The following is a 10,048-nucleotide window of genomic DNA, read 5'->3' as shown; positions in this document are numbered from 1 at the left end:
AATTTGCGAAACTGCTATCGGTAAAAGGAATATCTGCAATTTTGCAAACTTCACAATACCTCTTGCACGTTCATTCTTGCCTAGTAATCGTATTCTTACAGTGGTGGCCGCGAGATTCTCCGCTTTCTGTTTTTCTTATATGGATGCGCAGAATCCTATATCTACCAATGCAAAGAGGTTGCAAATTCACTCGTTGTCGTACCAGTCGAACAGTGAGCTAACTTGCATATATAAAATTTTACTTTTTTTTTTATGATAGAACAACGGATTAACTTTATTATTCGTATATTTTATTTGCAAAAATATTGATTTTTAAATAAATGTTGATTTATACATTTTCAAATTAAGTAAACGATATTTTCTATCTTTTATCAGTATTCATTAATAAAAACCTAAATCATTTCTACATTCCGTTTGACATTTTCAGGTTAAAAAGTTTCTTAATTTTATAAAAAATACGATCGTAAGCGATATTAAATAACCGGTTATGTACTTTTGTGGCCAATTTTAACTTAATATTCCAAACTTAAATCAATCTTTACGAGTATAAAATAGTCCAACTCTATCCTTCGACGGAATTTATTTCTCATCGAAAGATACGATGCTTTACAATTTCCATCGTTCTTTCACGTATACGTATTTTCATCGGTCAATGTTCCGGTTGGGAAAGATACGAGAGAAGCTGGAATAGCTACTTCATCGTCGAGAGCTCGGCCAACACCTTCAATAATTAAAGTTTAAAGCGTTCGAGTGCTAGTTGTAAGTAGACATGCAACTATGCCCGATAATTGCACGATGATAACAACGTTTGATAAGCGTGCAACAACTCGAATGCGGGTAACCGCATTAGAAAAATTCGCGTTATCTTAAATTGCGCTTGACCCCTTCGAAAGACAAGAATCGCCACTCTTCGGCCACAACTTTGTACTCGTCTCGTTCCACGTCTCGCCGTTTTTTAATTACATCGTTGCAATTAGGGATGCAATTTCGATGTATATGCACTGGAGAAAATCAATTTCAACGTTTTCCCTCCATGCGATTCGAAAATTATTGACAAGTAAATAATATTTCGATTACGCTATCAAATTTATACCATCGAATCACGTAAATTATAAAATTCGAGAAGTAGTTCGACAATTTTATTTATTTTAAACGGATTTTTATTTACAATCCTCAGTTTTAACGACATACCGTTTGTTCGATATCAATAATTGAATTTGAATATAAATTACAAAAACAATTTTCGTATTTTTCCGCGTAAATATATATTACGCTAAATTAAAATTACATAATTATTATTAAAAAAAATATCGATTGTTATCCTATTAAATTCGTATAGTATAAAAATGCATTATATATATATATATTTATTTATCTTGTTTATCGACTCCAATTATTTTTTACTTTCTCCCCGATTCTTTATGATTAACGAGATAATTCGTGAGAGGGAACGCTCTTTCGCGATCTTATCTGCACGAAAGTGAATAATAAAAGATCCCGCAAATTAATTTCGTCCCATTTAAATTACACTTCACTACAGGCAAAATGCCTATTAATAACGACACTGTAACCATGTAATTTAGTTTGCTCGCAAGTGTCTCGAGACACGACGCATTCTGGTTTCCTTTAATGAAGATGCAACCAATTATCTTCGTAATTCATTATTCTTTTTCTTTATGTGTGTACCTTTACTTTTCTTTCCTTTCTCTAAACTTCCTTTTCGATGGAAACTTCCGTTATAAATAAATACAATTTTATTAAAATAATTTCAAAACGAATCATTATTCGAATTCTCCATTATTACTTATCACCAACTATGGCCAAAATAAAATAGCTACTAGTAAAGTTATCTCGACAATTAATTAAAATACTAACAATCGTAGCGCCAAAATCGAATTGAATATCATTTACTCCAAGAAACTCTTCAATTTTCCAATCCTCAATTCCAACTTCGCACGAATTTTCACAATTTCTCTTCGTTCGAGACTTCACCTCAGAATAAAATATCTTGAAAATCTATCTCAACGAGCATCATATACATATTCCCTCCCCAGACAAGCGTTTCGTTATTGAATCAACTTGCGCTTCGGTCGATCCAAATCGTTTCCACGTACCATTAAGGGCTGGTCGAATCGGCATCGACATCGACGGATCCGAGGCGGACGTTGAGGAGGCTCTGATCGTTGCCCCTCGCGTTTATTAGCGCGCAACGAGGCTTTTATCGGGGCACGAGGAAGGGCCCGCGTACGTGTAAGTGTAAACGCTACGTGCACGTGTGTGTAAAACTCGATTCGAGGTGGAATCGAGAGACGGGTATCCGTGGCGCGGGTCGCGAGATGGAAGTTGCTCGGGGCGTGGTAGATGCATTATGGATATACTGTTTCACCGAGCCACGCATCGATGCAACTTCGACCCGGGGCCTCGTCGTGGCGTGGTTTTATGCCGCGCCGCGCACACCGCGTGGATCGCGTTAATGGAACGTTTTCCACGCGCGCACGTGTTGCGCACTGCTCCTAACCTCTTCTCCTAACCTTCATTTCGAGCAGTCGTTTCCTTTTTTCGAGAGAGAGAGAAGAAACGAATTTTTTCTTATATTTTGTTCATGAAAAAAAGTTTGTTATATTTATTATTCTGGTAGTAATATTTTCAGACGAGATTGTAGAGAGAGAATCGTATGAAAAAAATTTGTAAAATGAATTTCCTTTGTATCTTATAAAAGTATCAATAATTTTGTCAATTCAGTTAATACTTTGTTCGAGATTGTCTTCTTCGAGTGATTCGATTTCGGCCAATTATTTTTCGCCAGCACAGGCATACTCTTCCGATAAAAAAGAAAAAATAGAACCTGATTCTCCATTAGAAACGCATATCTCATCAATGGTTAACAAGTTTGTCTCCTCGCTCGTCAACATTCTGATAGAAATAACTCGAGCATCGATTCTCCTCTCGTTAGAAATCACGAATTCTCGTCCCTCTCGAAAACGAGAAAGCATTGATCCGATATCTCGATACCGGGGCGGAAATAGAGGGCGGTAGCCGTCCGGCAGAGGCCAGAAGGAGAGGACGAGATAAATTAACCGTGGTGGACGAGTGAGCGCATCCTGATCAGCTGGTACGTTTTGATGGAATCGTGCACGACTACCCGGCCGAGCATCGAATCTAAACAGCGGACGTCGCACCATCGAGGCGAGAGGAGAGGTTGGCCGAATGCTAATGGCAGATGCGATGCTCGATCCGAGACGTTCCAGCCGTGCTCAGATCGTCTATCGGCACCCGGGAACCCTCTTCGTTAGCGCGACCACGAAAGAGTTTCGCCACCCCCGCCCCTTCGCCTAAACCGGACATTTTCACCGGCCACTTCCTCCGCCGTCCGATGATTCATCCTTCGGTATTATCGGGTGCGTATCGGGCCTCCATCTTCGCAGATACCGCTGCTACACTCCCTTTGGAATGCTACGTAACGGTAGGCGGCCCCGTCTCTCCCTCTTTCTCTCTTTTCTCCGCCGTTTGATGGATCGCCATCGCGCGAGATCCGTTTCCACGATTTGATTCCTGGCCAATGTTCTTTCCCTTTGTGAATTTTTTCCTCTCCAAGAGATATCTCGCTTCTGATTCTGAATTCGTGACAGGGGAGAGAAGGGAACTCTTGCGACCTCTTTTCTTTAACTGCGGCTACTTTACAGATCTAAAAAAAATATTTTAGTAAGATCAAATCGTAATAGACGGTACAATTATAATTATAATTGTATAAATTAGAAGAAGTATAGAAAGTATAGTGTAATGAAACGTGTAAGTTGTTATTACAGAAACTTGAAATTTATACTAAAACCTCATCGCTATATTCGTCAATATTTTTTGATCAACCTTTTTCTTGAGGAACTGGAAAAAGTAGAAGGTTTATCGATATTAGAGAGTTCACAAAAATATACTTTGAAAGAAACTCGAACAGTAATGAAACTTTTATCTTGTATAAAGATAAAAGTAGGATAAAAAATAGTAGTTCATTTTACAATCAACAATAAGTAAAATAAAATATATAAAATAAATATATACATTCCAATTTTAAATTATATCACTAAAGTGATTATCTATTTTAATGTTGCATTTAAACCACAGCCTATATTCGATATTATCAAAAATTAACATATTGTTCATATACACCTGCCTTTGACTATAATTTTAGTTTATAAACCACAGTTAAGCTGCTCGAAAATCGGAATCGTTAATGATCAATCTTCTATATATATATTCGTTGAGAAAATCATGAGTATCTTTAAGCGCAGCTCTTCAGGGATCTGAAATGGAAGGATGGATAAGTTTGGAAGTGACAAGAATACGATCGAAAAAGAAAAAGCAAGCTCGAAAGAGCGAACAATCGCAAAATACCTTGGAGTAGAATTACCGGAGCTGAAATGTCGATCGTCGATAAATTAAACGACTAATATCGGATCGGGCGGGGCAATTACAACGCGTCCAATCGATCCAACGGCTATTTACTCATTGTCCCGTGGATACGTGGGCTCCGGTTGACGCACTCCTGGCGGACTTTCACGGCGCGAGACACCTGTGACGTGGTCGGGCATTGTGCCGACATTTTACAGGTGACTCCACCTTCCAGCTTTATACTACCACCTCGGACACTGCCGCGTTCTATTATCTTGCCGCTAACCCGTAGATCCTTCGACAAGATACCCATTGTCCGGGAAGGTTACCGTACTGCCCACATCGAGCCTCCACCACAGCTTGCACGCTCTCCGCCATATTCATCCGTCCGTCTGAACAAATGCTCCCTCTCCTCTTCTTCCTCTTCTTCTTTCTCTGATCTCTGTTCTTTTTTGTTCGATGCGTTATACCCTTTTTGATTTGAGGAGAAATTTGGCTGCTCCTTTTCTTAGTTTTTGCAGGTTAGTAGCAGGTCTTACACTGAAATTAATGGTGCATCAATGTTTTTGGATGATTGGTGATTAATAAGATGGAGATGGAGATTAATTTTTAAGTTTTGTAAAGTGGATACTTAGACTGAGTGTATGAATAATTTTGAAAGTAGATAGTTGAAATTGTGATTTTTCTTTTTAACTTTTGCACGAATTTTAGAGTGAAATTAACGTAAACGGATTGAATTTATCTTTTCGAATATATAAAATTTATGAATATCAAATAGATACAGCCAAAGGATTTACTCGAAATACATCTTGTTAATATACCTCTTTGTTCTGAGCGAAATTTCGGTTCATTTCGAAGCGGTTAAATCGATAAAACTTTTGTTTAAAATAGTTAAAAAGAAAATTTCTTCGTACACCTTTATAATTCCATCCAACCATCTCTCCTTCTCTCCACCTTGTACCTGTAATCCCAATTCCATTTTTCACGCGATCTCCTACTCCTCTCCGCTTTCCGCCTTTAATCAATCGGAAATAAACAGGTCTCTTAGGCTTCGTTCCTTGGCGGAATTCCCTCCTTCCTCCTCCCCTCTCTTACTCCGACAAGGTATCCATTGTTCGGGAAGCACGTACCATTCCCCGGTTGATTTACTCGTACAAATGTTTCTTCTTCGGGCCACTCTTCACCACGTCGGCCACGAGCGAAGCGCCGACAGTTCCCTTTGTCGATTTTGATTTGTTGGCTCTCGCATGGTCGGCGGGTTCGCGGTTCCACGGATAAATAAGAGTCGGTTGCGCTTGGAACGGGCCGGCCGCTTGGGTGCCAATGTCGGCAAATAGAAATACATTACTCGACAAGTTCGAGAACCGAGAGCCATTTTATGCCTCGACTCGCTTTATCTCTCCTTTCCTCTTCCTATATTTCTTGCCCATCGTGCCTTCCTTCTATCGTGATCCGCTTCCTCCAAGTTTTTATAATCGCAATACCCTTCTTCTCTAGTTATTCCAGCTTCCGCGAGCAAAATTGAAAGGATTTTCGACAAAAACGAGAGAATTCGAGTAACTTACCGTGATCTCGTCTTTTTTCGTTTCTTTAATTCAAGAATCTTGTTGGAATGGAAATATTTATACGTCGTTGGATAAATGTAAAATTATTTTTCTGGAAAAAGAAAGAAAGTGGGCAAGATTATTTGTATTTATATTTCTCTTCTTGTGGTATTAGATGTAAAAGTAGTAATATAATTTGATACTTCACTCTGTTTGAGGTTATAATTATTAAGTACGTTTCGTTGTTCGTGAATTGTAGGTGAATCTTCAAATATTACGATTGAAATTAATTTTCATCCATTCATCGAAATATCGACTTAAACGTCCAATTGATAGGGAATTTATTACGCTTAATATTTGGATTCGAAAACGTACGTGAACACAAAAACATTTTCAAGTGAGCAGAGACAGTTCGAAACCAGTATTCGAGTAGGCAGCTAACCTAAAAGAGCAGAGGTTTTCAACACGAAACAAAAAAAGTAATTTATTTTAACACGCGATCGATATCATTTCCTTGGTTAAGAGAACTTTGGATGGATCGTTAATACATTTTTCCATTTTAAACGGTTTTTAGTCTTAAGATCGAATGGACTGTAATGATAGTAATAGCCTGATTAGGCCGAGATTAACTATACCGCGGACTATAATCTTCCACTATATCAGCCTGGATAAAATTTGCAATTATGCCCCTTTTTTACTATCCCTTAATACATCCATTTCTTTCCACTCGACGATTTAAACGGAGATCTGCGTTTATTTCGTAGATATTACATCGTCGACACGAGGTCGATCGAAGACGAAGATAGCAATTTTATCGTTAAAGTTCGAACCTTTGCGATATTTAAGCACTCCATATTGAATCAGATGTAATCCGTAAATTTATAACAAAAAAAAGAGGAAAAGAAGAAAGAAAAATCATAATTGAATCGCGTGTCTTACGAAAACGATAAAAAAATTTGAAATGTGTAATCGTAAATTATAGCTCGAAAAATTTACAATATGTATCAAGTGCGCATGCGTGAAATGTCAAAGGTGTAGAAAGAATATGGCAGATCGAGATTGAGATAAATTGCAGTCTTCTCGAACTTCTCGAATTAAATATGAATGATTTACGATACGACTCTTGTTACACGATTAATTATATGCGATTGATCTACATGTACTATCGAAAATATTAAAATGAATGATAAATGAATGATCTGTCTGGTATTTTTGTGTCACGATTTACGAGAGATCAAAGTTTCGCGATATTAGAATTAAATTAGATTAAATCAAATTAATTTAATCCAATTAGCAAACATATATATAAGTTACGTAATTTTTAAATTTATTCGATCTAGAATTAAAATTCGATAATTAAAACATAACCGAACATTGACACGTGAAAGAACACGAAAACAGTTGCTTTGATCATCGACTTCGACCGAGGTAATTAATGAAGGCGAGGCACTTATGATTTAATAGATCAGTCGCAATTGACACGAGGTTAACCTCGTACCCGTGAGTAGAGGTTTAATCTAATAGGTTCGAGTGTCCGACAAGCGATCTAGCCTGTTTTTGCGAGCATTCCATTCGTCGGTATCCCGTGCACCGTTACCATTATTCGTTCATTAAGATTATAATTACTCGGATAAACAATAAGGACCCTTTTATCCAGTTTATGTCGCGCAATCGCGCCAACCCATCATTACGAAGCCACGTTTAAACACGTCCAAGTTATTAAGTCGGATAACAGTTAGACCATTTTCTTTACCTTCGTCCTCTTCCTACTTGCATCTTCATCGTTTCTTGTCTCTCTCTCTCGTAATTACTCGCTTGATGAGATAATGATAACCCTTGTAAATGAATGAGAGCGAATGGTCAATCCGTTCCAACGAACAATACGTGGATGACTAGTTCGTTAAAATTCTTCCGAGTTGCTAATGTACTTCTGTAGTAGTAGCTAATTTTCATTTCTTTTTTTTTTTTTTTTAATTTTTTTGCACCAGGAAATTTTGTTCGAACGATAAATCAGCAACTCGAACTACGTTTACGTAACTCGAAAGATAAGTAATTGGTAAAGAGTATACACAATACATATCGAAATTTAATATTTTCTGTATTACTTGTGAAATCGTGACTATCATCTTACAAATTTTTGAAATCAAAAATATTTTCCCACATTCTCAACTCGTGTAACCCCTTTACTTACGTCCACATATTTTACTCAACCTAACCTAACCTATTCAAAACACTGCATCTAACTGTATCCGCATCGAAGCTCGAATTATCTTTTCGCAAAAGTGCGAAACCCGTATCGTTTCACAAAGATCTGCACGATAGAGGTCAAAATTGAACATATCGCAAGAATTCACCAGTCAAGTAGTCAGGTCGAGTCATGCAAAGGATATGTATCGTTTCTCGTTTGCGTTTCGCGCATGGCAATTTAACACGTGCTTATTATTGCGCTTAATACACTCCTCGTTTTCGATACTCGATAAAATTAAGAGGTCACGGAACAACAGGGCGAAATAGGAATCCGAGCTTAACGCTTGCGAAATCCTATCTGGAGGGAAAACTGACCGCGTTCAACTGTTCTCTCGGTTCTCTCGGATTGCGTTGCAGGTCTCTAATGTCAGAAAGGCAGCGGCCAGGTAGATACGAAAGGATAAAAGCGAGAGAGAAAATTATGGGGAGCCGACACAGTCACGAGAAGGCCTTCTAAGGTCGCCACGAGAACGAGAATTCTCCAAATACCTTCGCTGAGGTCGCGTTCGATCGGCTGATCGATCTGGGAATCGTTGGCCAAATTATTTCACAGTTAAACATCTCGAAATTTAATTCTCGATTGTTACATCACTTTGGAATTGTTAGTGCGATGAAATCTCTAAAATCATTTTGCACTCACTTTTACATGGCACAAAAGTTAAATTACAGTTTAGAATGTTATTTATTTAAGCCCTGATTCGAGATTGAAAATCAATTATTCCTTCTTTGGTTAATTCTTCTATCTATTAAAATTGATTCTATATTCTTTAAAAATTTAACGACGAATATAAAGATTCCACTGTTTTTCTTTTAACTTGCTTCGAATTTTATCCAACTTTACACTAATCACTTTCTCCTTTAAACACTTTTTCCTCGGTCCGCGACCTTTTCGATTGATCTCGCATTATTTCGTCCCGAGCCATATTGTTTACAAATGATTCGTGAACCAATCTACGATCTCGGAATGCGAGCGAGGTCCGCCGGTAACGCGGGTCCCGTTTTTACCATGCAGAGAACAGCCGGCTGAACGGAAAACGACGAAAGGCGTAATCAAGTTTCGGATTATATCCATCGGTCTGATTTTTCTCGGCGCACCTCTCTCCGCGCATACCTGTCGTATCTTTCTATATAGCAGCTAAGTCATTGTCGATTCAGCTTCGTTTTCGTTCTCCATCGTGAAAACGGAACATTTCTATCCAGGTTAGTTTATCCAATCTCTTTCCATGTCGATCGGATATTTTAATAAAGGGAAACGTCATCGTAAATGATAGCGATATAACAATTTAATAGATTCGTCTGGAACAACGCCGAAACAAACCGTTTCGAGGTTATAAAAGCAGTACTCATATTATAATAATAACACGTATATAATAACACGTAATTTCGAACAAAGTATCGTAATGTCTCTATAAATGTACGATTAATTATTTCAATTGATTTATTGCGATTGATCGAAGATAAGAATAACGATAATTATCTTTGTTATCGAATATGTGTTTGTAATATTGACCAATTGAAATAACGTTTTTTTTTAACTATCTAGGATATTGCTTATCTCCTTTCTCGCAATAAATCGAAATATCCAATTTTTCCAAGTTTCAAAATCACTTTCGAATTCGCGATACTATGTGATTTCTTTCGTAAACTTTGTTAAAAAAATTCAAGTTTCCTTTTACTTCATATCGATACAGGAACATTTAGGATCCATTTATGACCGAGTCTAATACCATCGTAAAGTGTTAATAGCACGATGACGAACAATAAGTATGTAAAACGATTTTGCAGGATGCATAGAAGTGGCTGTGAAGTGCATCGAGAGCCTCCGTTCGAATAATCAAAGTTGCAGGATAAAACAGGGCGGTTAATTATCTAAC

General features: G+C 37.7%; 1 long non-coding RNA gene across 2 annotated transcripts in view; it reads right to left on the bottom strand.

Moving 5' to 3' along the window:
* Window positions 1–268: 268 nt before the first annotated feature.
* LOC107992867 (uncharacterized) overlaps window positions 269–10,048 on the bottom strand; it is a 33,231-nt gene continuing 23,451 nt past the window's right edge. Inside the window, exons 3-5 of one of the 2 annotated variants that reach the window (XR_009832329.1) lie at window positions 6,136–6,369; window positions 4,387–6,039; window positions 269–4,295 (exon numbers count right to left, since the gene is read on the bottom strand). This is a non-coding gene — a long non-coding RNA (uncharacterized LOC107992867). The remainder of the gene's footprint in view (window positions 4,296–4,386; window positions 6,040–6,135; window positions 6,370–10,048) is intronic. The other variant, XR_009832330.1, reaches the window with a different exon arrangement.

The sequence above is a fragment of the Apis cerana genome, linkage group LG1, assembly GCF_029169275.1.
Source record: "Apis cerana isolate GH-2021 linkage group LG1, AcerK_1.0, whole genome shotgun sequence".
In the NCBI taxonomy this organism is placed as follows: Eukaryota; Metazoa; Arthropoda; class Insecta; order Hymenoptera; family Apidae; genus Apis; species Apis cerana.
This window is presented reverse-complemented; position numbering and strand designations above follow the sequence as displayed.